The 27,817-nt window shown below is 42.5% G+C and overlaps 1 long non-coding RNA gene across 1 annotated transcript; it reads left to right on the forward strand.

Annotated features, from left to right (window-relative positions):
- Nucleotides 1-434: 434 nt before the first annotated feature.
- Nucleotides 435-27,817, forward strand: LOC141466116 (uncharacterized). The gene is made up of 3 exons (XR_012463290.1): nucleotides 435-676; nucleotides 14,054-14,110; nucleotides 25,231-27,817. It is a non-coding gene; the product is annotated as an uncharacterized lncRNA (long non-coding RNA).

Genomic DNA, 27,817 nt, shown 5'->3' on the forward strand with positions numbered 1-27,817 from the left:
TGACAGGCTGTCCCGCCGCATCCAAAGTACCCCTCCTCCGCTGTACAGAGTTTGTCTTTTAAACTGGGGCTTTAAAACCATTACTTTCTGTAAGAAAATGGTTTGTTTTAAAGCAGAGTTTGGGCAAGGGGCATTTAAGAAATGATCACATTTTTATTTCAAAACATGCAAAAACCAAAAAAAGCTGCTTATTAACTCACAGGAAATTCTGATTAAAGTAGGTGTCCTTATAAGACCCTCCTGCAAGAAATTCAAATGAGGGGCAGGGGAGGGAAAGAGATTTTTAAGTAAACAAGTGAGAAGAGCCAGGGAAAACAAGAGCAATGAGCAGAGTCTCAGGTGGCCGACTTGGCAGAGCAGGGTGTGAAGGAAGGAAGAGGCTGTGGGACAACGAACCGCTGGCGTTTACAGTAGTCAAGGAGTCTCCAGAGTTTGTGACTTTAACCACAAGTTGCTTAACAATACTGTACGCTCCTTTTCTTTCACATCCAGCCCTGGTCATGTGGGTAAATCCCCTTTCCAGTCAAGAGAGTGGATGCAGGTGCATGGGTGGAGTTGTGGACAGTGCTGTTTGAGAGAAGAGGACTGGCAGAGGGGGTGTTTCACTGTACCTTGAAATTACAGAAGTCACGATGAGAAAAGACAGCTCCTGACTCAGGTCTTGGTCCCTGGACTGGTGAGTAACAAGTTAGGGACTGAGGGACCGCCCTGTGGTATTGACAGGGCCAGATGCAGCTAGAAAGAGTTTTTCTTTTTTTATCCCTGAAGGCAGTGAAGGCCTTCAAATGCTAGAAGAGAAGGATGAGGTGGGAGAAATGGTGTGTTTGTGACTTCCCAGCGATGGATGCAGGAGTGCGGCAGATCCACTAGCAAAGAGGTGGATGTAAACTGGCACTGAAGAGACTGACTTTTTGCTGTGGCTTTCTACCAAGCATTTACAGTTACTGCGAAAGACACACTTGATTCATGTTTGTGGTGGAGATTAACCTTGGCTAAGACTTTGCAAGTTAGAAAACCATTTCAGGTTAAGAAATGAAATATTCCCCAGGTTAAAGATTGCTCAGGTTATCTCTCATCTTTATGGAAATTTTTAGCATGGCTCTGCAAATGCATTGTTTGAAATTTATTTAAGTATAATTTTGCAGCCTGAAACACTAGCTGCAATAATGGAGAAACTAACTGAAAGACAGAAAAGCAAACCCTAAAATAGTTACCATTAACACCAGGAAGGCTGGGGGTGTGTTATCCTGTGGTTTTCTGCGCTCAGTAGCAATGTGTCATAATAAGAGTGTGCATTTAATGGCTGAACAATACTGTGCATGGTGTCACCTTCCCAAGGGCTAACTGTGCAACAGCTTCTCCAAACTGCTGAATTTCCACTGCTGAAGCAGTTCATTAAAAAAAAATCCTTATACAGCTGGGAATTATAAAACTCTGCAAGAGCCTGTGATGCCAAGGAACTTCATTTGGAGGCACACCTACGTTTCTAGTGCTTTGGAAGCTGGTCTTTTCCAAAAATCTTTCTATAGACGCTAAAGCAAGGATAAATCTGGCCACAGTCCATTCACCATGAGTGATTATAACTTAAAGGGACATTCCCTCTCTTTAAAAATTCTAATTCTTCACGTTTCTGGTTAAAAAACACAACACAAAAGAACCAGCCCTTGTGCCTATTGTCAGTGTCTTAGCTGTATAAATTTAAACATTCCATTGTAAGCTAAGATTATCTTGCCTCTTGCCCACTGAGACATGTGGGTTTGGGTTTATAAGACTCCATTACTGGCCTGCTTGAACCCTGTCCAGCAAGTTTTCATCTAAATTGATTAGGACTTGGAACGTATTTTCTTGGACAAATTGTGTTCTAATGAATAGAACACTCCCTCACAGCTGTCCTGCCAGAAAGCCAAGATTTTTTCTGTCTAGAAATCATCCCAAAGTGACCCTTAGATAAAGTTCAGAATCCATGTTCATTTTTTAATTAAGAAAAGGTTTGCTTAATTCCATTCCATACATTTCAGTGCTAGGCAGCTGACACGATTCCCCCTAAACATTTTATTTTAAAGAATTTGGTCGTGATGTCAGATCTGCCACAGACAATATATTTCTAAACACATTGTTTACATTAAATGCAAAGCATGAAGATGGCTTCAGCAGGAGGAGAAGTCTCTGTCATCCCAATTCCTGTAGATGGCATATAGAGCAAGTACAAGGTCGGCTCTATTCTCTACACAATAAATTTAAACATTAATGAAGACAAACAGGGGACACCACTCTAAAGCCTCACCCAGGCACCAGGGATTTCCGTGATGCCCTTCCCCAGGGACATAGTTTCCCAACAGACGCCTCCTTCCACTCAATAGGTAGCTTCAAGAGCTCACCTTCAAGTCCAGGAGCGGACTGGCTGGGAAATCCTGTCATTAATTAATGCTGGCCAAATGAAGAGGGCATTTTGCCTCAATAAGGGGCCATGGCCACTCTGAGGTAAGAGCCTTCTGCAGTCAGGATGAACACACCTTTTCTTTTTAGCATTTTGCTCCATACTGGTTCTCCCAGATGTCCCGTCTTGGTAAATGTTTCTGTTATGATTAGCCCATTTGGAATTTTTATTCTATGGCCATTCCCATGGTACACAAGGAGGATTTCACGTACACAAGAAGGATTTCATTCAATCCAAAATACCCAGTGGACATCCATGATTACATCATTTTGCTTATCTTTTAGCAAGGGTATTTCTAGGAACCAAGAGTACAATTTGAGACAAGATCAGATCCTTTCTAGTCTTGCAAAAGATGGTTCTGACCCATGGACCTATGTGGCAATAACACGCCTTCAGCATGGTTTCAGGATTTTGCTGACACGTGGCACTCAGAAATTAAAGATATTTATTTACAGGAATTCAAAGGAATAGGTCTTTCAAGGAACATGACTTACCAACTCTTTAAACATCAGCTATACCTTTAACAAGACAGGAAACTGAGGCAAAGTCACCTATCCTCAATCTTGAATGGAATTTGACACCTTCAACTACTAACTATGCTTATAGAAGAAATAAGTAAATCACGACAAATTGTTCTGCTACAAAAGTAATTAGCATTGTGGTATTGCTTGTGGAAAACAGGTCGTAAGATGACAATAAGAATGGGAAGCTTCCTCTGCTCTCAACAGACTCTGCTTGCTCATACTTGCAAGACACGCTGAGCTGCAGAAACTTACCTGAAATCCCACAGAGAAAGATGATAGCTGCTGCGGTTATTCCCCAGTGCCTTTATTGAAAGCTGGTCCAGTCAAATCAACATGATTAGTCAATCTGCATGATTAGATAAAAAAGGTCTTACTTAAGCTTATGCTGCTTTGGCAAACAGACTCAGGTGGAAAAATATCACGTACCTCGGCTAGAGGTCATGTCATCTTTGCTTGTGGACTAAGAAAACCGGTTATGTTTGCAGCCGTTGCTTTGAGATCATATTTGTTGGGGTTTTTTCCCTGTGTGCTCTTAAACCAGCTCGTCAGAACCTAAATATAATGACAGGGAATGAACAGGAACAAGATTTGCTAACACTTTATTGCACTGTATTCTGCAGCCTGCTATTGTCTGGAAATGTGGTTATAATGGGTTGATTATACAACATTAAACCCTCTTGAAAGCATACACAGAAACTGTGATATAATCATGCTTGGAGCAGTTATCTTTAAACACAAGCATGGGTTCAGGGCCCAGTGGAGAGTGGCAAGCAAAGCTCTGGGCCCAAGGCAAAACAATAACCAACTGCCAAGAAACATCCTCGTTAGTCTTTGTTAGAGTTTGTATTTTTAAAATCATTGTGCAGTTTAATTAAGTTGGTAACATGCAGATGAGAAAGTGGAAAAAAATGTGAAGACATAGGGAGATGAAATGCTAAAGCACTGAAAGATGTCACTTCTTCTGTGAAATGCTTACATTGTGAAATAAAAAGAGAAGAAAGAACGAGTCATTTCAGGATATGTCTGGAATGACAGATAAGACCAGAAGATTACAATCTTCTAGTAGTCTTCCACAGAACCTCTTTATTTGCATTCTACATCATGTGGTCTGATTCTGAACACAAAATCAAATGGAGAACAGACAAGAAGATGAACTACAGTCTAAGAAATGGGATTTCAGGATATGGTGGCACTTTCAAGACCCTGAGAACTTGATCCACGTTCTCCCTGAAGATGGTAACAATGTTTACTCACAAGAGCTGAAGGTTTAATCAAACTTAAGTCATCATAGAATGATTAACTTGGAGACCGAGGATGTAAATGGAATAAGAAGACAGAAGAGAGAGCGAGCAGAAGTCAAGTCAGCTCTTGTGACAACCCCTGGTGGTCCCTGCGTGCTACCAAGTTGATCACTGGCTTTAAGTATTTTTTGATTGTATTCCAGCTTGTTATACGCACTCAGCTCCTCTCCCTGTTTATCTGTTTTGCAGTGCTGGACGTGTGAGTGGTTTTGTGAAATTATATAAAGCTTTTAACCAGACACAGCCAAAAATGTTTAGAGAGAGACAGGCAAAACTATTTCTTGAATTGAAGAGGAGACTTCAGGCCAGACCCTAGCTATCACGTCCAGGTTAAGTTCCCCTTGCAACATTTCCAGAAAAAGAGAGGACTTCAAGCTGCGCTTGGGAGCAGCTGGGAATTTCCTTTTCCTGGAGGGACCCATGGGCGGCATCAGGCCAGATGAAGCCAGATTCCTGCTGTCCACTCCCTGCTGACAAAGCGGGTGATCCCAGTCATCTGACTATCAGGAGGGGACAACCAGAATTCAGTGTTGTGGTCCCCTGGGGAGGAGCCCAGCAGGCTGAAGTTGCAAAAATCCCATGAGCATTTCCTGCCCTCACCTCAGGTAACAGCTACATAGGTTAGAATCGAATTGCACGTACCGAAACCAAAGAAAGAAGTGAGCTACTACCAGGGGGCCTGCCAGGATTTTTGCCCCTCATCTGTGCAGAAACCAGAGGACTTTGCCCTAGCTTGTGCTCTTTCGCACGTGTGGCTGCCCTTGTCTTGCTGCGTGAGTCAAAGGCTGGCATACAAGCGGTCCCCCTTGCGCATGGGCAGACAGGTAGGAGGCTCTGACAGCAAGACCAGACATTACATTACCTTTAACTCTTACATACCCAGTAATTAATCGGCACGCTTTTCACAGAAGTCACGTGGATTGTCAACATCCTGGAGTGGCCCTGGCTCAGCAATCTACTTGCATGCTGAATTTCCACTGTGCTTAAATGACAGTTTTGCCTAGGGACTCAGTCTCCAAAAAACAGAAGTGCTGAACACCAAATACAAGCTCTTGGTAGTTAGTGTTTTGCAAGATCCATCCTTGTTGAAGGACTGCAGCTTTGTACCCTCTGCCGTTGAATGGAGGGACAGAAGGGTTACAGGAAAGGCACACTTGAACTCTTTGTAGGCAGTAATATAGCATTGTAGGGAATGAGCCAAAATGTCAATGCTAAGGAAGCAAAACAGAGAACCAAAGAGAGATGGGAGTGGAGTAGAAAGCCCAGAATTATGGACACAAATTAGTGAACCAGCAGGACTGGAAACGGGAACAAGCTGTCAGAACTTCATCTCTTACAAGGGACAAAGAAAAAAAATTGCAATTTCTGATGCTTTTGATGGAAACAGAGTTATGCAACACTGATATTGTTCACACTGATTTAATTAAGACTCTGTCAGCACTGTCAAGCTTAATTGACCTGGTATTTAACATTTATAGAAGTCAGTTTTTAAAACGTGCTCTGCACTAAAAATCAGCATTCTATAAATGGTCCCAGTCCTAGAAGGGTTGCCTTTTTGGCACAGCAGACTCTTGAGAGCATCCCACTTATGTGCTAAGATAACTCTATCTAGCTGAAAAGATTACAAGCTCATGCCACATTCCTTGCCCACATAGTCCTCTCCTTGCAGTTTGTGGGAATCTGGGGTGTCCAAGGAATGCAGAGTCAAGCTTCCTGGCAGCATCCCATCATGGAAATTATTTCACAGAGAATTAATCCCCGATTCTGACACTTCTTGTCATGTTAGATTCAAATCTCTGCATTTGCTGAGCTGTAATGAGCATGGAAAGGCAAGGACTAGACAATGGATTTGCAACACTTGTGAACATTTTGGTTTCTGGGCTGGCTAGTGACAGAAGCATTTCTCTATGTAGAGAAACAAGCTCGACTGGATGTCAGCAACAGCCCACGGGTAGAGTATGCCACAAACCTCAGCTACTGTCATGTACAGCCCTATTCACTGGGGCCATGGAACCTCTAGCACCAACTCTTCAGCTATGGGACATGCCTGCCTTCTTGCCTGAGTGGGCAACAAGTACACACCAGCCTGGAGTCACCAGTGAAATCGGTTAGGTCTCTAGGGGGCTGCCTCAGGGAGTACTATAGATAAGATTCAAATAGAGGCAGCAAAATTAGTATCAATGAGAACAAACAACCAACGCTCCCAGAAAATCCCATGTTCTGTAATTGTTATTGCTTCATCAGTGACAGGAAAGAGCAGTGTTTTAAAATAGAAGTTCACTTAATTGAATTTCCCTTAAGGCACAGAAAATAAGCTTTCATGAAACGGTATCAATTGTTCAACAATAACATGTTCTCCTGACTGAAAACTGGGTTAGGAATTTGTATTGTATTTTCACAAAACATAATTTCTAGCCCAGTTTCCGCCTCCTCCTTGAGATAACCAGGCAGATTCCACCTCAGTGATTACTGAGTTAGACTATGGGGGTCAGTCAATGTATAACCAATGTCCAGCTTCTCCACATATCTACTTGATGGAGGCTGGTAGATCCACTACAGGGCTTTAGACACACAAAGGCATTAAAGGAGTTGGTTGCTTAAATACCGTTGTAGATATGCATCCTTATCCTCTGTGCTGGGACTCAAGGTTCAAAACTTGGTGTCAGCCCAGGTGAGGCCAGCTGCAGAGAGGATCCACATCCTTGTCCCTCCTGGGTTACAGGGCATGCAGAAATGTAAATCTCAGGGTTCTAAAAGAAGAAAAAGAAAGGAACACTCAAAAACCACAGGACAATGAGGACCCATACCTCTTTCTGATAATACGGAAAGTGTTAAGAAGCAACAGTCATGTATTTACGTGTGAAATATTATCTTTCTGAAAGCTTGTCATAAATGTGGCTCACTCCGCAGGGATGGCCATGCTTTCCAAGTTTGTACAGCAGGAAGAATATTTCCTAGGGAATAAGGTCAAAATATTAGTATTCAACTGAATCGGTATGGGCCAAATTAATGAAGTTACTACTTCATCATAGATTTCCATACGTGAAATCTGAGAAAGCGGTTGTATCAACAGCACATCAATCCATGACACTGGTCAGAGGAACAAAAAAAAATAACCTTCAGTTTCAAAGTTTTGTTCAGCTTTGGCACAGAAAGATTAACTTTTGTTTAAACAATGCTTCTGAACAGATAATGTTAATTAAATGTTTGCATTCAAATCTTATTACACAGTGCAATAAGTTTGCTTTCTATACAAACACTGCACGTCCGGTACAGAACAGAAGGCTGGGGGGGCAGACACTAATGAGTAATAGTTCAATCCCATGGACCTTTAAAACTAAAAGCAAGGAGAGGGGAATGTTTGCCATCTCCAGACTCTGTGTGCGTCTGCCTCTAAGTTTCTTCTCATTCTCCAGGGATTTGCAAAATTATGTGTTTAAATATTCATTTTCCTTCTACTCTAATGCTGCTTAAAACTCCTTTTTCAAGCCCAAGAGTGACATAGCCAGTGGATGCAAATTATACTCAGTAAAAGCAGAAATCTTGTAGCAGCATTGGGTAAGTTGAATGCCAAGTTAGCCCTGATGTGATGCAAAGCAACTAAATCATCCGCCCAGATGGGAAATGTTGATAGTCCCTTAACCGTAGCAGTTCTAGCTGCAATATAGAGGTGCACGATTTGGCTTTGTTAAGCAGACATCATGGAACTATTTATTCTGTCCACAAGTCAAGCAGGAAGTTTATTAAACTTGCATATTGCTGGACATATCACCTGGCTGCTGTGTTTCATATCGGAATGCAAAATTGGATGGTCCATTTCTGTATTGACGTAATGTACTGCCATGCGGAGGATTTCTCTTCGAGCCTAAGACCTATTTCTCTGACCCCAGGAGCGCATTGGATGTTATGCATCCAATTCCTGACAGGAATGCTTCATTTTGCTCTTGAGCAACCACTTCGGAGCAAGCCAGGAGCAGAATCCAGCTCTTCTTGGCTGGAAAAATTGGGATGTCCCAAAATGGGGTTTTTTAACAGATGAGTGAAAAAACAGAGAGCCCAAAGGACCATCCCTCTCCAAAGAAAATCATCCAAATCAACAAGGAAAAATTCCTCTTTGTAAGTTAGACTTCCTACGATGGTAAAACAGCTGTGTGCTGTTGAGCTGAGCTCTGCTCCAGCATACCCCTGTTTGACTGTCTCAACAAGGCCCCAGGGGACAGACCGATACTCCCTGAACCCTAGATTTCTTGTGGGACACCATCTTGTTTGGACAGTTCCTCCTTGCAGCGGACCTTCCTGCCACCCCAGCACATCATTGCTCTCCCTCCCTGTGGCCTGGACACTTCCCTTCCATCAGGCTTGGCTGGGTTGTCGCTTCCTCCCCTGCCAAGGTGGTGGGTTGCAGCCAGCCTGTCTGCTGGGGGCATGGCTGCTGCTGCCACCAATGTGCTCTCTCTGGCCAGCTGGAAAGCTACAAATACAGTGCTGCTTCCCACGCATGAGGGCTCCTACCTCCCCCAGGATGTTGTTAGTAGCGTGCAGGACAGCCGTTGGGAGCACAGCACTATATCCACCTGAAGACCCTATATGGAAGAAAATGGGGGAGATGACCAAGATTTTCAGACATCCCTTGCTAAACCACCGAGTCCCCCTGCAAACGCATCAGAGACAACAAGGGAGTCCTGAGTAATTTTTGTAGTTTCTCTTTGTGCAGCTCCGTGCTGCTCCATGCAGCAATATAAGCTATGGGCAGAATTTATTTTTCCCCATTTTATTTGCCCTCCAGAAATAATTACCGATTTAATATGAGCCCCAAATAATTTCTCACCCATATGAAAGTTTTCTCTTAACAGCAAATAGTGTTCTTTTCAGACTTCTCTTAACACCCTCTGAACGTGCACTTAAAATTTTGTTGAATTTAGCCAGTGAACATCCTTTCAAAGTGGATAGTTCAAAAGATCACTTGTTTTCAGCTAAAATTGTACAAAATATATTAGGTGTTTTGTCCAAAGAATCCTTCCCAGATTTATTGCAGGCCAACTGGATTAATAAAATGTTCACAGAGAGAGTAATCGGACAGACTTAAAATAGGAAACATTTTTTGCTCTGTTCGTGCTAATTTTTTTCAAAATCAGATGACAAATACAACATCAGCATGATGTATCATTTTACAAATGTATAAAGGCTCTTCCCTGACACTTCACTCTTCATAGCAGCCTGTAGAAGGTAATTTAAGATGCAGGCATTTTTTGAAATATGAATAGACACACACTCATCCAAAGCACACCAATCTTTTTGGCCTGTTCTGAATAGAGAAACTTTAACTGCTATAAACATTTCAAGTGGGCTGGATCTCTCCTGGGAAGGAGAATTACATTTTTTCACTTCTAGCTTAACACAGTAGGAGTAGGCAAAACCTAGCATACGTACAGGCATGTGAACCCAGCTACCATCCCTCAACACCCCTTCATGGCCTAATGCTATTGCAATTATTAATTTCGTTTCTGCACTTTGCCTGCCTGCGTGAATCTGCATGTTACTGAACCTCAGCATCACCTCCATGAACTACGACAAAGTACCAGAAAACATGGGTCAGCAGGGACCCCTGGATGTCACCCAGCCCAACCTCCTGCTTGAAGCAGGTCTATCACCAACGCCAGAGCAGACCAGCAGGTACAGCTGCTGTCCCACTTACCAGGAAGTTTTGGCATAAAACCCACAGCAATATTCAAACTACAAACCCCTGCCTGAACTGGTGACCACTCCAGGGACCACTTGAGTCTTTACAGTGGTCAGGAATTGCCTCCCATGAAGAATACAGAGGGGAATGAAGGTCCTCGGCTACACAGAAGCTAGTATTGGTTCACCAAGCCTGACAACATTATGAATTTTTACAAACTGTAAATATGACCAGATTCCAAGGTTTGAGGTGGGGAAAAAAGCTAACTGTATACTATAAGTACATTTTCTTTGGACTTATCTATCTGTACACCAGAGCTGGGGTTGAAAACACTTTGTACAAAGCAGAAAGGAACTTAAAGCACGCTCACTTAATTAAATCAGCTTCCAGCATTCTTGTTCAAAGTAAATGCACAACAGATAGAAATTTTAGTGTAACAGGAATTCTCTTATTTTTTCTACATTGTTTTTAAATTGCTATCCTATCTGTTCCCTTCCCAGAGAATTAACATTCATCCGTATGTAACCTATGCTTAAAAGACAGGGACTAGTAGGGTAAGACTGCACAGGATGCTGCTCCTGATGTGTTCACCCAGCCGTTGAGATTCCCCACTGAAGAGCAAGAAGAACTGCTATGTATTATATTAACACTTCTCAACATGTTCCTCATGCAGCTGCAAGAGGCCAACCAAAGAGGATGCCCCCTTAACAGCCTCCTGGGCAGGCCAGGTGCTAAGGAACAGACTTTGACTTTATGACACCCTCATTTTGCTCTAAAGTATTTGCCATTAGTCATAAAGCTCTACACATTCTGTTCACTTGCATGGTGAAAAGGTTTTTACAGTAAAAATTCAGATATTTTCTGCAAGTTCATTGAAGTTCAGTAAGCTGTTTTTTCTCATTGCTAGGAACATACCTGCTTGAGCTGGAAAACTTCCTGGCAAAGTGCAATTCTTTAAGAAGGAGTCAGTACTTGTCAGACCATGAAGAAAGCTCGAGAACTCCCTTCTCAGCAAGCCTTACACCTTCCTCAAGACTTCTGTGGCTTTGCACATGCCTGCAACTACATGCCCCAGAACCATATGCTAGTTTAAAAAGGCAAAAGAATTTTTTTCCTAAGTTTGAACTTTGGCTTTGTTTTGAAACCTTCCCCTTTGTTCCTGACTAATGCAGCTCATGAAGGAACACCTCCCTCAGGCCAAAAGCATAGAAGATACTTGTGATGATCTACCAAGATTTTAACAAGGGCGTCCTCAGCACCTCGAAGTTGCACATCAGTGGAATGTGGCCCATATTAATAATCCTTTAACTTCTCTCAACACGCTCAGAGACAGCCTTTATGCCAACCCACAGTGTCCTGAGGGCAGAATGACAGCATCCAAACAGGCTACTAACCTGAAAGACAAACGTTCGCATTTTTTGCTAATCCCCTCAACTACTTAGTATTTCGGAATCTCTTTCTCATAGTTGCAATCACAAGATCATGGAATTACTTATTGTAGTCTAAAGGAGGCTAGTCATGTGCTGGCATTAATTGTGAGATCTGTCACTTGTTTATTAGCATATTGGTATATAGCAAATGTATCGGATTTACAAATAAAGGGTTTGTTTGGGAAATTGCTCAGACACATGCCAAACCTCTCTATGAAAGAACATTTTGGGAATGTAGGTGTGAATCATTCACAATATGTCGAGTGAGCATTTCTCTGCACATCCAGGAATTAGCCTGATAGATATGGACCCTGCCCCTCCATCCTATCCCTGTCCTGAGGCAAGCCAAGGAGCAAAGTACCACTGCAGCACTTCACCCAGTGTCACAAAGGTATCAGCCTCTTTCAAAATACTGTACTAACATAGAAGCTGCAGGAATGCAGACTGACCATTGCAGAAAGCAGGCCAAGTCTTAAAGTCTTTACTATGGTAGAAGCCACTATGGCAACAAAAGAGATCAAGAGCATCTTGATTTAGATTTATACCTGTCAGTTACATAATCAGAAAGAATATTATGGGCAACGGGGATTTAAAACAATCACGTAACCAAGACAATTTTATACTGGTCTTATTGGAAGATGTTGCAACAAGACACTTTGGGTGTTGTTTACATTTCCAAAATGACAAAACCAGAGGACAGAACAAATGAAAATAAAACCCCAGGCTGCTTCATGTAGTTTCTACACCTCAGGAAATCAAAGTCAAAACAAAATCCTAAAACTTCCCCACATCATCTTCTCCCCTCTTACAAGGGGGGAAAGAAGGATTCTCAAGTGCTGTTAAAAGACTAACTTTTAGCATTAATTCCTCATCTCAAGTTTGTTAAGAGAACACAGTGGTGACGCTCCTGGCACCTGAAGAAGAAAGCTGACATAGGAAGGTGAAGGAAATACCAGCAATACTGAGAGAAAGAACATCAAGAAAGCAAGTTTAGTATTACGGACTTGTTGCCAAGTGGAGGCAGATCATTCCTTGTTGACATGACACAGACTTTACTTTTGGGCTAGGTGTGCTGAACAGGAAAGAGCTGGGATCCCCCCCAGCTGCTCCACTGGTCTTGGTCTGGTTAATCTCTACCAGAAACACGCTTGCCAACCCTTTCCCTTTTCCAACCATCATAAGTATCAAGGTTAAAGACCAGAATCTGCAAAACATGTTGAAAGACTTGTCTTCTCTGAAAGTGAGAAGAAAGCATGTCTAAGTATTCAGACTGCATGCTTTCAGCATGGGCATGCTGGATTATCAGAGTTTACATGATAGCTTTCATCAGGGAATCACACAGCACAGTGCAAACAAGACACATGTTAACCCTGTGAGGCAGGGATAAATCAAGCTTTTCTGTCTTTCACTGAACAGAAGACTGAAAAACTGAGAAGTTTAGGGATTCGTGCAGGGTCACATAGAAGCAGCAGAGCTGTGAAGGGAGCCTCTGACCAAAATAACATGGATGCATAGGAAAAAGTCCAAACTCCACTTCACGGTTTGTCTAATTCTCATGGGATCACAAGCCCTAAGATTTCACCAGGTCAAGCAAGTCATGGTCTGCTCAAGGATATACATTCCTTTTTTATCATGTAACCACTATGTGACCCTGACAAAAAGTTTAGGGGTTTCTTTTCTCTAATATAGGCTCTTGCTGCTTGTTTAAGGGAAAGAAAAAAAGGAAAAAAGACTCAGGTGAGCATACAACAACAAAACAAGCATTCTAGCCTCACTCCATTTCACTTGCAAACAATTAGTGCTTTTCTGTTCAGGTATATACTTTTTATATATACTGTATAGGTATATACTTTACACATACTTTTCTGTTCTAAAATAATAATAACCTATGCCCTGGGCACAGCACAAGCAATAATCTCATGTTAGAAGATAATTATCTTGCTACAGTCATGCATCAAGAAGTAGCTACTCCAGCACAAACTGGGAGTATCCCATCTAGCAACAGGAAAGCAGACCTTGGACCTGAGGATGCCAAGGGGCAGATACCCAGTCACAGAAGGACCTTTAGTCACCATCACTGTGCACTCCTGTTACCACAGAGCTGTGCGCCCCCATGAACAGCAGCAGCATTACACTTTCCTTTCTAGGCCAAAAAGGAAGAGGTGGGGGAGATGCAAGAGCAGGTCTTGTTGTTGGTTCTAGGAATATAGCAAGATAAAAACCATGGCTGCGTAGCAGTGCAGAACAAAAATAAGCTAGGCATCCCACAAAGTCATCCAACGTGTCTCTTAACACTCCTAGTAAGTGACAGCTCCTACCTTTTGCAGCCACTGGCATCAGTAAATGTTATGAATTTAGTGATTCAACATTTCAGTGAAGCGTAAACAAATTACAGTCTCTGCAAGGAACAAATGGTCATGAAATCTGAATTCAACAGAGATACTTTCCGTAACTCAGAACTTGACAGGGTGTGCGTACGGATGTAGCAGGGAACTTCCATCAGGCTTTGGAGAAGCTTATGGGAGCTGCAGTCCTCTCATTTGCAGCAGACATACCTTTTGGGAGAGTCACTCTTCTTAAACAGAAAGCGTTTTAACCATTTGAAAAAAATGTAAGTTTAAAACTAGCAGGCATTCTGACACTGTGTGCAGAAGACTGAACTCTCACTCATTTCCCAGCAGGCTTGAAGATTGCAGCCAAGAGCTCATGGATGCCAAAGAGATGCCTCCAGCAGACTTGTAAGAACTCTTCTTGCTTTTTTAAACCTGAGAAGACCTTTGGTCCAAAGTTTTGCAGTGTGGAGTTCCCAGAAATGCGAACATACAAAGGAAAAAAAAAACCCCTGGAGAGCTAACCTTATTACTAACCTGCTTCTCCCTACTTAAAGCTGGTTCAGATAGAAACACTGAATCTCAAACCCAGGAAATTATGAGTATGAAATTGTAACGCCCAAATAGGCATGGCAGAGCTCCCAGTGATTTCACATAGTCAGTTCTCAAGTTACAGAAGTTGGAACTGGATTTACAAGTGGCATCAACCAAACCTCCAATTCCAAATTCTAAGGTATCTTCAAAGTCTAGACCGAAATCTTATGACTTCTCCCATTTGTATGGACACGTGAACATTTAAAGGATGAAATGTTGCTCTCAGTCCACTTGGGTGACAAAACGCACACACACAACGGAAAGGTCAGAGACTGAGAGTTCATTCTGCACTTTTATCATACTTTAGGAGACATGGGTGGATGGAGAACTAACTGCTGCCAATAGAAACATTGTTTCTTATTCACGGGACATGCAGCAGCAAACCCAAAATTACTCAAAACAAATAGTACTGAAATTACTCAGGTCAAGGACAGTGGAGCCAAGAACATCCAAGAAGGGCGGGACACAGGTACCTTACATCATCTTGACATTTTAAAAGGACTTTTTAGGGTTTAACTCTCCTGATTTCATGAAGAGAGTCAGCGGTGTGAGAAAAATGCTCTCCTTCCTCTCCTGTTCTTCAATTCTTTGAAAGGGACCATCAATATCTCTGATTACAGACAGGGCGGCTTTTCCTGCTAACGAGGGCTCCAGAAAACAGCGGGCTGGCAAAGTGCATGAGGAGAGCTGCTGACAACAGTTGCAAATGCAACGACTGCAGCAAAATAGTGGGTTTCATCCACCCAGCAAAGCACTAAAGTAATTGGACTCTCTGGTTTTGTAGTAGCTGTAACTGTGTGAGCCACGGATGTTGAACCAAACCATGGCAGACTTCTGAATTCACCCAAGCACAGCTTTGCCTGTTACATCAACAGTGCAGCTCAAACAAAGTAAATGCAGTGTGTGGAGAGACACACAAGTACGTTTCAAACTACCATCCCCAAGCAATGACACAGAAACGATCCCAGTCAAGGTCCCAAAAATTCACTCTGATTTCTGTCCAGGTTTTACAGGCTGCAGTGAACCTCTGGCTGCTAGCACAAGTACAGGAGGCGGCATTACACGCCCCCCCCCTTCAGGATTACAGGTTAGGTCTCCTGCTCTGGCAGCAAATAATTTGTCAGACTACGTAATTGCATCTGAATTCACCTCTGATAAGCCCATTTATAGGGTTATGCGCCTGGTCCCACACTCCTCTCCCCCCGCAGCCCCATGGCATGATATTCTTGCCCGCACTGCCCCCAGGCAGGGATGACCCAGAGCCCTGAAGAGGAGTAACTGATACCTCCTTGCTCCATTCCCATTGCATCATCCCTGCCCTTTGTTGGGGCACTGGCAAAACAGTTTCCAAGGTGCTACTGGCACAAATAATTTTGTGTGCCAACTGGTCATGGGCTGCAAGCCCCTCTCCAGCACTGGTGTTTTGTACCCTCGTGGGCCTCCAGCCTGGTGAGTGCAGCTACCCCTCTGCTCCTGACAGTTTGCTGCAAAGCAGAGCATACACAAAGCCAGCTAGTTCACAATCCCAGATTAGAAAGTGTCACCAGTTAGTATCACCTGATGGTATTGTTTAGCTAAGGATTATTATTTTTTTTTTTAAAAGACGTGTTTATAGAAGTCATTTTGATAGAATAATCACAGCACTTAGCGTTGGCTTTCATCTCCCTCATGTGACTCACTTCTTCCATTTTCCAGTGCTCAGCTGTGATTGCTGTAGTGGTTCAGCTATCTGCACTAGTGCTGGAGACATGCTTATGCCACCAAGCTCAGATCTGGATCAGAAGTGCTGGGAGTCTGCGGGAGTTCAGATTGGGAGGTTTTAATCACTCTGCCACAGAGAGGCTGACTCTTATCTCTGCAGCTGGCTTTGCTGCATGTCTGCCAGCTGAAAAGGGACAGGGGCTAAAAAGGTAGATTTGGCTTCAGTCTCATCTCTAAATATGTATCTTTAGAGATATCTTTATTTTAGAGATACATATACTTCTAAACATGTATATTATGAGATATTTTTATTTTGTATTTCCACATAAGGTTTTGAAAGCTTCTCATTTTGAAAGCTTCCCCTCTCAATCAATGGGAGAAAAAAACCACCTTGTTTTGGAAATACCAAAAACTCCCACAGGACTCTGAAAGAAACGTCTCAGCCTCCCTGAACCCAAAAGGACCGACAGAGCAGTTCAGGAGGTATTTCCCAGGCACCAGGGCTGGTGGTACAGATCAGAGGCAATCACACCCCTGACAACCGCAGACTCCTGGCCCAGTCCTGGCACAGAGGAACCAGGGGGGCTGACAAAGTGGCTGTGCCTCCTGGCCCCCATACAGGGTGGCTGGCACGGCAGCTGCATTGAGCAATGTAAAGGTGGTGGTGAAATAATTTCAGTTTCCTGCAGTGTTTCATCATTTTATGTATTTTTGTATAAACCAGTATAAAACCTCCTGGCTTTTTGCAGCAGCATTAGAAGGATAGCTAAACATACAGATTTCCAGCAACACTCCTTCAGTTCACTTTCTTGCCAGTTTTCGGGAAAAAACCCCCATACATCATTTGCCAATTTTTATGGAATTTTGGCTTAAATAATTTTTAACTACTTAATACAGATTACATTTATTATCATCATCAGTGGAAAATATTATCTTCTCAGATTTCCTTGTATTGTAAGCAGTGGGAATATAATTAATTCATCCTGCAGTTACACAAATATGTAAATCCATTACAAATACAGCACTGAATGCATTTTTTCAAATTCCTATGCTGTTTGCAGCTTTGTTTCTGGCAGCACCAATATCCTTCTGCTGATGATCAGATTGCCCTTCAGCCCTAGAATAATTCCTGGAATAAACCTATTGATTAATGCTCTTGTGATATACTAACTCATATGGCAATAGGGAACTATTTTTATTGCTGGAGGCTATTTGTCCCTCATATATGCACACATTTTGACTTCACATTTGATGCATCTTGCAAGCTGTCCTACAGTTTGATGCTATCCATCATCCCATTGCAGCTCCAACGCTCCTGTTACAAGAAATTCCATTAAGCACTAGGGGTCAGTCAACTGTATTAGAAACATAAAGCAATTTACTAAAATATACATTTGATGAGGCTTCAGGGAGGGAAGAGATCACATGCACAAATTACAGTTTTAGGAATCAGACCTAAACCTATAGTGGGTAAAGTCTAAACTATGATCAGTCCGTAACAAATCCTCAATATAACCCCCTGCCTGGATTCTATCAACAGACTGTATGATCTACATTATATCATCTTTAGGACTTATCTGTAGCTGTAATTTACCGTGCATTGATCAGAAAAATTGTTCACAACAACAAAACAAATATAACAAACATCCCAAACCCCAAAAAGTTGCTCGTGAATTCCAATTTTCTTGCTGCTACTTACGAGTTGTGCATGAGGGAGATGGAAGTTCAGTTTTCTTCCAGTGAAGCAGGAGGCTGGTCCCACCCCACATCCCCCTGGGTTTCCTAACAGCCTGTGTAATTTTTGCCAGGCATGTTACAGTGCCACCATCATCCCAACCAGAGCTCACCTCACAGACAGCATTGATGGGCAGCTGGGAGCTTTTTTTGCAGACCCAGTTATGAAGATCTCCCAATTGCTATGTTGCATTCCCCATCCTGCCAGGGCAAGCAGTCACGGCTCATGCCCCTGCCCAGCGCAGCTCCCAGGCCTTTGGTTTTCCTGCTGTGGGGAGAGGTGGGTAGCAGCATACATCAGAGCTGCAGCCACTGTGAAGAACAAATGCACAAAAGCAGTTATCCAAATGATAGCGCCAAAAGCGGTCAGCAGGATGGAGCCGAGCCCCAGCTGACCCGAGTGCTCATAGAAACTCAAACCTTACTGCTCCCTGAACTGGGACATACTTCCAAGAAAACCCACCATAGCACTTTGTGGGTGTCACAGAAGAAATCTATCCCTGCGGTAGGTGATTAGGGAGCCAAACAGAACCAACCTAGCACTGAAACCCTCAACCTCAGTATATTCAGCCAGAGAAGAGATGGTCTGAAGACCATGGTGCTGATGAATGAAACAAGATGCACCAACAGAGCTGGAGGTGGAAATGTTTCTACTGCGTCAGAGCTCCTCTTGCCCTTCCAGTGGTATCATTAAGGCAGCTTTATTCCAGGTAGCCTACAAGGGTTCCTGTATTTATCTACACTATCCCCACCTTCTTTTTTAACAAAAGGCAGTATCTCTCACTCACTCCAGGTAGAGACCATGCTAGAAAAAATACAGGCTTTCTGGATTCCCCTTAATGATGAGCAAGAATGAGTGCTTGCTCAGTTCTGCCACATACCATCTGGCTGCTTACACCATCTTCCTTTTAACACTCTCTCTTCCCCTCCACCCTACATGGTCACCTAACTGAGTATTGCCACACTGCACCGATTAACAGAACAGAAACACAACCTCTAACTGTAGTGGCAAAGAAGCAGCTGAGGATTAAAAAAAGCAGCCAGAGATTGCAAAAATATAAATGATTCAAGGCACGACTAGGGTTGCACATACCTCTTTCTGGACTGTTTGGTCACTTAACTGTTGTGCAATTCATGCTGACTGCAGTTGTTGGGAAAGGTAAGAGAATCAGAAAATAAGAGCAACCTTAAGGAAATCTAATTTAGGGAATAGAATTGCACAGCAGTGCAGTTCTCTCAAAGTGATTCATAACGGATGGTACCATTAAGAGCCAGTGGTATCTTTCCACACCAGTGCAACAGCTCCGTTGTCTGACACCTTTTGGAAAAGGGATACCTGCTTAAGTAAGGACAGCCAGTACCAACGTGCAAACAAACACGACCTTGCCTCTGCATGCACCGTTGTTTCTCCCTTGCCACAACAAGCTCTGTGAGAACAGATGCAGATGTTAGTCTGATTTGCACTGAATTTTTCTAAACTCCTCTCCTCAAGGTAGACTGATGCTCCCCAGTCTTCAGAGGCAAAAGATTTTGAAAATGTCTCCAAGACTGGGAAGAACCAGAAAGCTAAAACAAAGGGTGAAGGGGGGAGCAACCCAAGCTCTTTGTTCCAGTTGGCATGAAAGCATCATTCTTACAATAGCTCATTTTCTCCTTCCCCCCAACAGCTGACAACTCATGGCAACTAAGGACAGGGCTGCTATTGTCGTTAAGCAAATACTTGTCCGATCTACGTAGGAAAAAGAAGAGCTCCAGAGATGACGACATGTTTAAAATGCTCGCAAGGGCATCCCAGGAGGCAAATAAAGAGACAGAGCAGTGGAGGAAAGGGTTCATGAAGCAAAAACAGGGGACAGAGAAGTGGCCTTGCCTACGCAGCTGCTGCAGAGGTTGAAGAGTCAGCCTGCTTCACCCAGCTAGGGACTCAGACTCTTAAGAGTCCACCACCGATTGCAGACCGCAGCCTGGGCATCCTCTGCAAGCCCCTGCTTCTGCAACCATCCTCTTTCTGGGGCACACTGCTGCTTGGCCCACGCCATCATGCATTGCTGCATGAAGTGATGGCAAAGAGAATTCTGGGCACTTAACTCTGACTCCTACCAGTGGGACAGTTTATCTCTAGCATTCGATGACCAGCCTGCACTGAGGACACATACTTATGATCTTTCACAAATAATTTCTTTAGAGAAAACATGAACAACCAAGCGAACAAACAACTCACCACACACCCACACAAAATGTGTTTATTATTAGAAATCTTCCCTCTCTGTACAAAGCATGAACCCTCCCCCATATAAAGCATTTCTGCCTGTTCACCACTCCAGCCACACACTTAAGGGGAGGATGGAGGCTATACATCACAACGTTAACATGTGGGATGAGTTCCAAACAAAGCACAACACACATTTTTCCATGAGCAGTCCTAATCCTCAAAGCAGGAGTGACTGTAGTCCAGTCATGGCAGCATTTGCTTAGTGTTTTGAATTGCTATAGGATAAGCCTGCCTTCGGGGTCTGCCAGCCTCCTCCCCCCATCTGTTGCATAAGGCTGCAGCCCTTTCTTTCATGAAAAATTGTGCAGAAGAGCTCATGCAGTTGCTGTAAAGTTTGGTGGTGACATGCCTGACATGGACACACAGGCAAATAAACTTTCCAAGAGTCTTCCTCTGCAGTAGCAGTAAGGGACACAACCAGAGGCCGCAAGGCCAAGAATCACAAGCGTGGCTGTGGGAAGCCTGGCTGAAGGGGCTTCTCAAGACCATTGTGCCTTAACACCGGTGAACCTGCAATTGCAGGCTTTGTGGGCCCTTCTTTATGGAATTATTTCAAGGGCTCCAAGTGTAAGCAACGAAGTCATCCAAAGCAAACAAGTTGGGGACTCACAAACGCACAGGCTTCTAAGTACCTATTATGGATAGTTTAGCCTCACACAACCTCACGTCAGCAGCACGTGGCTTCTATGCAATAGTCAGTCAGCGGCTATTTCATGGTACACTTAAGGACAGAGAAACATGAGTCGAAGGGAGAACTGTCTTTACATAACAAATACCCTGCTACCCCTCCAGAGGGCTTTGGCCACTGGGGATTTTACCCATTTATAATCCCAGATCGACAAAACTAACCTGCTACCAGTCGTCACTGGCTGACAAGAGGCATCACACTCTACTGAGCAAGGCCGCCCCAATAGGGGTAGTGTTCTGTGTGCCTGGTATCAGACTCCGTCTTGGCTGCCCTTATCGCCCTGGTCCTGAAAACTTTGCATGTCTTCAGACATGCTTGAAACAGCCTGTTTATATTCATTACCATGAACATCTCGGTGCTTGCCAATGTTTTTCAACTGGTGCTGGCTGGGTTGCAAAAAACAAGATGGATGTGAGATAAGAAGAATCATGGGAATTTAAATTTCAATCCAAGCCTCAGAATTCCATCATCTTGCAGTTGGATGCCACAATGCACAGTATGTGAAGTCCCAGGATCTTACACAGCAGTGGCAACGCATCTCAGGAGCCCTGGCTAAAGAGCCCAACACTTGTTTGGAAACACTGCAACACTGGACAGTTGTAGTGATACATAGCTAAAACTACTTTGGCTATAGAATGACAGTATTCACTGCACAATGTTTATGGATATACAGTACAACTATATAAAACCACTGTATGTATCTTGTTACTAGCCTCATGCAAACCCTTAAGCAAATTGTTTGCTGCACACATTTGTGCTCTGCCAGCACAATGAAGTGGGGCATGTAGCACTGCAAGACAGCACAGCCACAGAAAATTGCTATTATTATGCTGGCCCTCAGCAAAAGGAGAAAAAAACCTAGCTTTTTCAGTCTGATAGATTCTTTCCCAGAACATTGTTATTCGGTTCTCTTATCAATTTGAAAACTCTACTGAGGAGTTTTGAGCTTCTCAGATTGTGAAATGCCTAAGAAGCCACAGCAGACAAGCACTATGCAGATAAACAATCTCAGTACAACAGCAGCTGCAGAAAGGCAGTAAACATGCATTTTGGCCTTCTGCACCTAAACATTGTAAGACAAAAACAAGAAAGCATCCATGATTAGGGCGATTTATAGCCTAAAATAAACCCGAAGATTGATGAAGAACACGAGACCAAGAGAAACTATTCCTTCCATTTCACCAGTTTTGTAATCGCTTTGGAACGAGAGAGGAGAAGAATTTAAGAGATTAGGGGAAAGTCATTCTTCATTTCCCATGGGTCTGATCCAGAGCTTATTGAAGTCAATGAAATGAATCCCACTGCAGCTCCACTGGATTTTTTGATCGGGCCACAAGAGATGATTACTAAAGCGGCTGTGCAAGAAGAATCAAGTTTGTTTCAGAAAAATATATTTAATCAGCATTTTCCTTTACGGTAATCACAGACCCTACGAGGCAGTAAAAACTCAATGCACCTAGCCTCAGCACTCAAGGGTAAATTGCTGTGAATAGCATCAATTTAAGAAAATAACATTTGTTTTCAACATTTTTTCCCACCTATTTACTGTTAGCATACCCAGAATGACTAGAGGTGACAATAGAAAATAGTGCTATTCTGCTCCTTCTCTCCACACCAGTGAACTTGCACATTTGATAACACATTGTGTCAAGCTCATTGTTTCCTGTGATTTTTGTGTAGCTCTTTTAAAACAGTGAGGAGAACTTTTAAATGTGAAAAGCTCATGGCATACAACAAAAATGGGAGAATCCACATACAGAACTGACTTAAACTGCTCTTAATTCATCATTTACAGTTGTTTGGCTTGCAAGTCAAGGATGACTCTTTAAGTTGAAGTTTTCCCTGAAATTCTGCCTTAACAAGCAAGTTTTTTCAGGCCTCTGTCCAGAAGGGGAAAATTAACGATTCTTGGAATTATTATCTTTTGGGTCACCTTTTTTTAAATTTTATTTTCCTAATATGAACTTTTTGAAACAAAGGCCCAGTCAAGAACAGTACTGGTTTCTCAGCTTCCATTGCGGTAAAATGGAATGTTCTTCTTTAAGAAAACAAAACCACGAAAACATAAGCAAAAGAATCCCCAAAGCCATACCGTATGTAGTGAAGCAATGTTCAGTGGTTCCATCCAGGTGACTTCACTGGGTCAGTACTTGTCTGCACTCTGAAGCTCCTCTACAAACATGCCCGTCTATAACCTTTTCAAGACTGAACTTCCTTTTTGATGTTTGTTTCATCATTGTTCTTTGCTAATCTGCCTCAAATTCAAATAAAAAGTCAGCCAGTAGAGAGGAAGTTAAACGCTGCAGTTGTTAGCTCTTTATGATGCAGAGGAGCAACTGAATGATCAAAAGAATTAGCTAATTATGTTCACGTGGGCAAAGAGGGAAACCTGTGGGGCTGACACTTCCAGGGCAGTGCCCACAGAAAAACACCACCACACCAGTGCTGTGCTGAGGCAGTGATTAGAGTAAATCCGTATGCAGAATTGCAGCCTCCACAACAGGGAGATAAGGCCTCTGGAGAGCTACTGCTTTCTCCTTTCTGTGAGCTACTTTTAAACCTTATCCATTCTCTGGTTTTGGATATACAGATGTAGAAGTGAAACACATCCTGTGGCCCCTGCCACACAGATATTTTGGTAAACTGGTCAGGAAGGATGACCACCCCTTCACTATGGAGTTAGTGTCTTTGGATTCTCACACCTTAACCCCAAGTTTATGAAAGCCCTCAGCAAAGCCATGGTCAATTTACAATGGTCTAAAGGAAGAGTGTATTGCATCCTTGTCTCAGCAGGTCACCATTAAACAAGAGTAAGGTTATTGTGGCTTTTGCCACTATATGCCTGCTGTAAATCAAATTACTGAGTTGAGGTTTTGCCTCCCTTCCCATCTCTTCCTCTAGCATTGAACTGGTTGTCCTTCAGTTGCTTCTTTCTCACTTCAGTGTGCTTAAGACAAGCTTTAGTCTCATTGTTGTCCCTATCATACTTCACATATGAGTCTCCCTACAGACAAATACAAGTCAACTTTTCCATTTCATTAATGAGAAGGATATTATATTCTCTAAGAACTAGGCAGAAGCACTTTATTAATTTAGATAATTTTGGTGATTTTGTTATTTTGGAGAATAAATATTTATCCTCATCGGATGGCTTGAACAGATGCTCTTTCAGATACATGCAGCCTTACTACAGAGGTATGTTACAACTCCATTATTGCTGTACTAGCAGGCACGTTCATTTCTTTATAACCTAAACTGTTCATAACAAATGTGCAACACAAGTTGCCTCCCATGTCCATACTCAAAACAGGTCTTAGAAATAGTGATGTTTATGGAAGGAAATCTTTTTATCAGACCTATGTCAACAAGGCATCCTTCAGCTATTAAAAAAAAAATAAAAATTACACGTCTCTTTCTGATTCTAAAGCTAGTACTGACTCCTGCTGCTAAGGATGGTCTCATGTTTCATCTAATCTAGAAAAAGAATTAACAAAGCTGGTTTCTTGAAGCATGTAATGTCCATGCTTACTCCACTATCAGTGTGCCTAATCCCTATCCACATTGCCCCAAAGTTTCTCATCTTGCACACGCTAAACACATCTCTCCTGATATACTGAGAGCATCCAAAATTATTCTTTCACTACAGAAAAGGATAGAAGCTCATAAATACCTAAAAGCCAGTGGTTCTTACCGCCCATGTCCTCTACTCTGAAGACTCAGTTGTGGCACAAAAGTGGGTGCTTGGATCCCATGTGAATTTGAACTGCCACTTTATACTGCTGGAAATCTGTTTTTTGTTGTTGTTTTTATGTGGTGAGTTTCTCCCTCCCTGCCTTTCCAGCTCTTAATAGAAAACCTTATCTGTATCCTAGGAGGAGGAGGTCCTGAGCAGGCAGTAAGCTTCAGCTTCTTCAGCTGGCTTTGGCATTATCTGTGCCATTCATGGCCTATTCTACTTACCCATACTCACAGCAGGCATTGCACTAAAAAGTAATATAGTAGTTTTGCTACATTTCCACTCTCCTTTAATTTAAATGTGAGCTCCTGTTAAGATAGAAATAGCTCCTCTCAAATAGTGCAGCTAAGGACAGGCAGCAGGACTTTTAAGAACCCCTAAGGAGGACAAGGAGACCAGAAACATTTCAAGTCAGAATTCTACTTTTTATTAATTCCTGGCTTTTCCATTCTATAGAGTGCAGTACATACGTAGTGCCGAAGCAAAAGGTACATCTTATTTTTGCTCAGTGCTATCAAGTCTGGTAATCATACTGTTGAATCAGAGTTACTATTCAGTTCTGCATTTATAGTAGACTGGTCTGCACAGTAATTTTTAAACTGGGGCAGGAGCCACAAATGATTTGGGCTAAAGTAGTTGTTATTCATGAATGATAGGTCTTTTGAGCTTGCAAGGCCATTTCAGTTGTTCAATATTTCTGGAAGGCTTTTCACCAGTTAAACTAAGAAGTCAAAATAATGTACATTTACGTATTCCATGTGTCTGTTTTTTGTCAGTGTATTTGCACACATTTCATTTTCCAGGACACACTGCTTCTGGAGACAGCGGACATTTGAGAAGGCTGAACTGCAGTGCAAACTGACGAACATATTAAAGCGGCAGAAGCTGCAGATGAGCCAAATCCCTACAGAAGTGAAGACATGAGAGAGAAATAAAAAGACAAAGATGCTAAAAAACCACAGTGGTATAGCCAACCAGTCTCACATATTTTGTGTTATTTTAATTTCATCTCCCTAATTATTTTTGCAAGAACACCTAAGATTCTTGGGCAGGAGGAAGAAGAGGGGAGAAGAAGCCTCCTGGGTTCAAAGTAGAGGCTCTGTGCAAGGATTATTCTCTGGACATGTCGCCGTACAAGGTAACATACAAAGCTGCTCAACTGTCCTCTTGGGAAGACGTAGCACTCTCAAAGCAGGTGATCAAGGGTACTTCTGCTACAGCTTTTTACTTGCAATATTCCAGCCAGAGTAGCTCCATCATTGGGCTTCCACACTGTCCTGATCTGGTCTGCCCTGCTCTGATATTTTTTATTTCGGAAAGCAATTTCTAAATCAGAAATACAGTGAAGAAATAGGAACATGCCATCAGTCTCCATGGCCTATTTGAACTTCGTACTAGTCTGAACAACACTGACTTGCCAATAGGATTCCAAGAAAGTATGGAGGCTGCTTTATTTTTAAATTTGCTTGGGAATATACTTCTCAGCTGCTACACAGGAAACAGTCAGCCCATCCATTAAAATTACTTTCTCGAGACCAGATTTGAGGTATTTTATGAAGTCTAACATTAATTATGCAAGATCAGGAAGGTATCTGTGTTTCTTTGATATCCCACAGATGGGCATTTAAAGGACAAACAAAATAAGTGCTGCAAAAGACAAACATAAACATGCCTGCAAACACAATTGTTCACTCTGCCTTGAATTACAAAACAGAATTTTTCACATGGCTAGAGTCTTAGGTCATAACAAGTGTCAGTGGAGAAGAATTCAGAGAGGCGAGGATGCAATATGCTAGCAATACGTCTGGTAGGACCTGGCTTTGGAAGTAACTTTTCTCAGAGAAAAGGCTTTAATAATAAGCAAGTGTATCAGATTTCTGCAAACACACTGTTAAGGTCGGCAGAGCAGCTGGCAGCAAGGCAAGTTCTGTGACCTGCTCCTGAACCCTTCAAACTCATTTCCTGTCAAACATCAGACCCAAGAGGACAAGCAAAAAGCTGTTAAGCTCTTTTCTAGAAGAGTCTGAGATTAGAATTCCAGTAATGGCTCAAATTCCTTTCCAGTTGTCCTGAACTGGCCACTTCCAGCACCGAGGATTGCTATGCCGTATGGCAGCGCTGTCCTCCTCTGGGGGAAGGAGGAGAGAGCGGGGGTGGAAGGAGGAGTGAGGCCATGGAAAATAGGATCCAGCTTTTCAGACAGCAAACAGGAGAGTCAGATGTGCTATTCATTTAAATAAATTAAAGCTACTTCCGGTAGATCAGAACAGTTGGTGAGAATTGCTTAGCTTGTCCTGGAGAGCAAAGGTAAGCCTGGATGTAGTTTGCCTCTGCAGTCTTCTGGAAGTGCCCGTCAGGAGGCCAAGTGGAGGCTGGTCCCCTCTGACAGCTGAGAGGCAGGAGCTGGTGCAGGCAGCCAGAGCCAGCCACCCCTTCCCAGCACATGGCAAGGGAGCAGAAGAAAGGAAGCGTCACTCATTTCAGATGGTTAGAACAGAGCTGCTCATTCCCACATCAGCCACTGGGAAAGCACTAACAGTGGGCAGATCAGAAAAGATGTTAAAGTCCAGGCATTTTTCCAGAGGGAAGCACCCAACGGTCAACATGTTTATTCCAGTATATGAAACATACAACTGCACAAGTTTTGTGGAAACAACTCACAAGATCTCAAGTAATACCACTTTAGTTTTTCCTCAGTTTCCGCCCCAAACTGGATCCAACAGTTCAGAACACTTAAATAAATAAAAAAGCCTAGCAAGGAGTATCTATCCACTTGCTTCTGCACAGAGGCTTCCCAGTTTTCTTGTACCAGCTCTGCAAGAGAGTACAAGTCCACAAATAGTTACAGCATCAGACCAAACTTCTCAAATCTCCCTTTGATTTATTTGGCAAGATCATTCTGGAGCCAAATGCTTCCATTGTGTACCATATCTATGAATAGAAAGGTATAGAACAACACTAGGGGAGATCCTCTTCCGTTGCATTTCAGAGAAATCACAAGTATTTATCTCTTTTTGGTTTTTTTAAAGTTTACTCTGCCATTATCACCCTTTCTGTCAGAATCACCATCTCTATGACAAAGAAAACAAAATTATGATGAAATTGTGGGTTTCTACCTTTCATAGTTAAGAGGCACTAGTGACCTGAAAACAAATTTGATAAACTTTAATTTATTGTATCTCAGTAACTATCTTCAATTTCATCTTTCTTTCCAATTATATTGTTATAAGCAAAACAATATATCTAAATATATAGCAGACTATTTTTATTAAGATGTAAATCTAATAATAAAGAAAAATGTTAAGGAAAACAAGAGAAGTAAACTTGCAGCAAATTAATCATAACATTTGCTTTCAGTGTGGATGAAAATGCGAATAAATCATTATGGAC

This window comes from Numenius arquata, chromosome 6, assembly GCF_964106895.1.
Source record: "Numenius arquata chromosome 6, bNumArq3.hap1.1, whole genome shotgun sequence".
NCBI lineage: Eukaryota > Metazoa > Chordata > Aves > Charadriiformes > Scolopacidae > Numenius > Numenius arquata.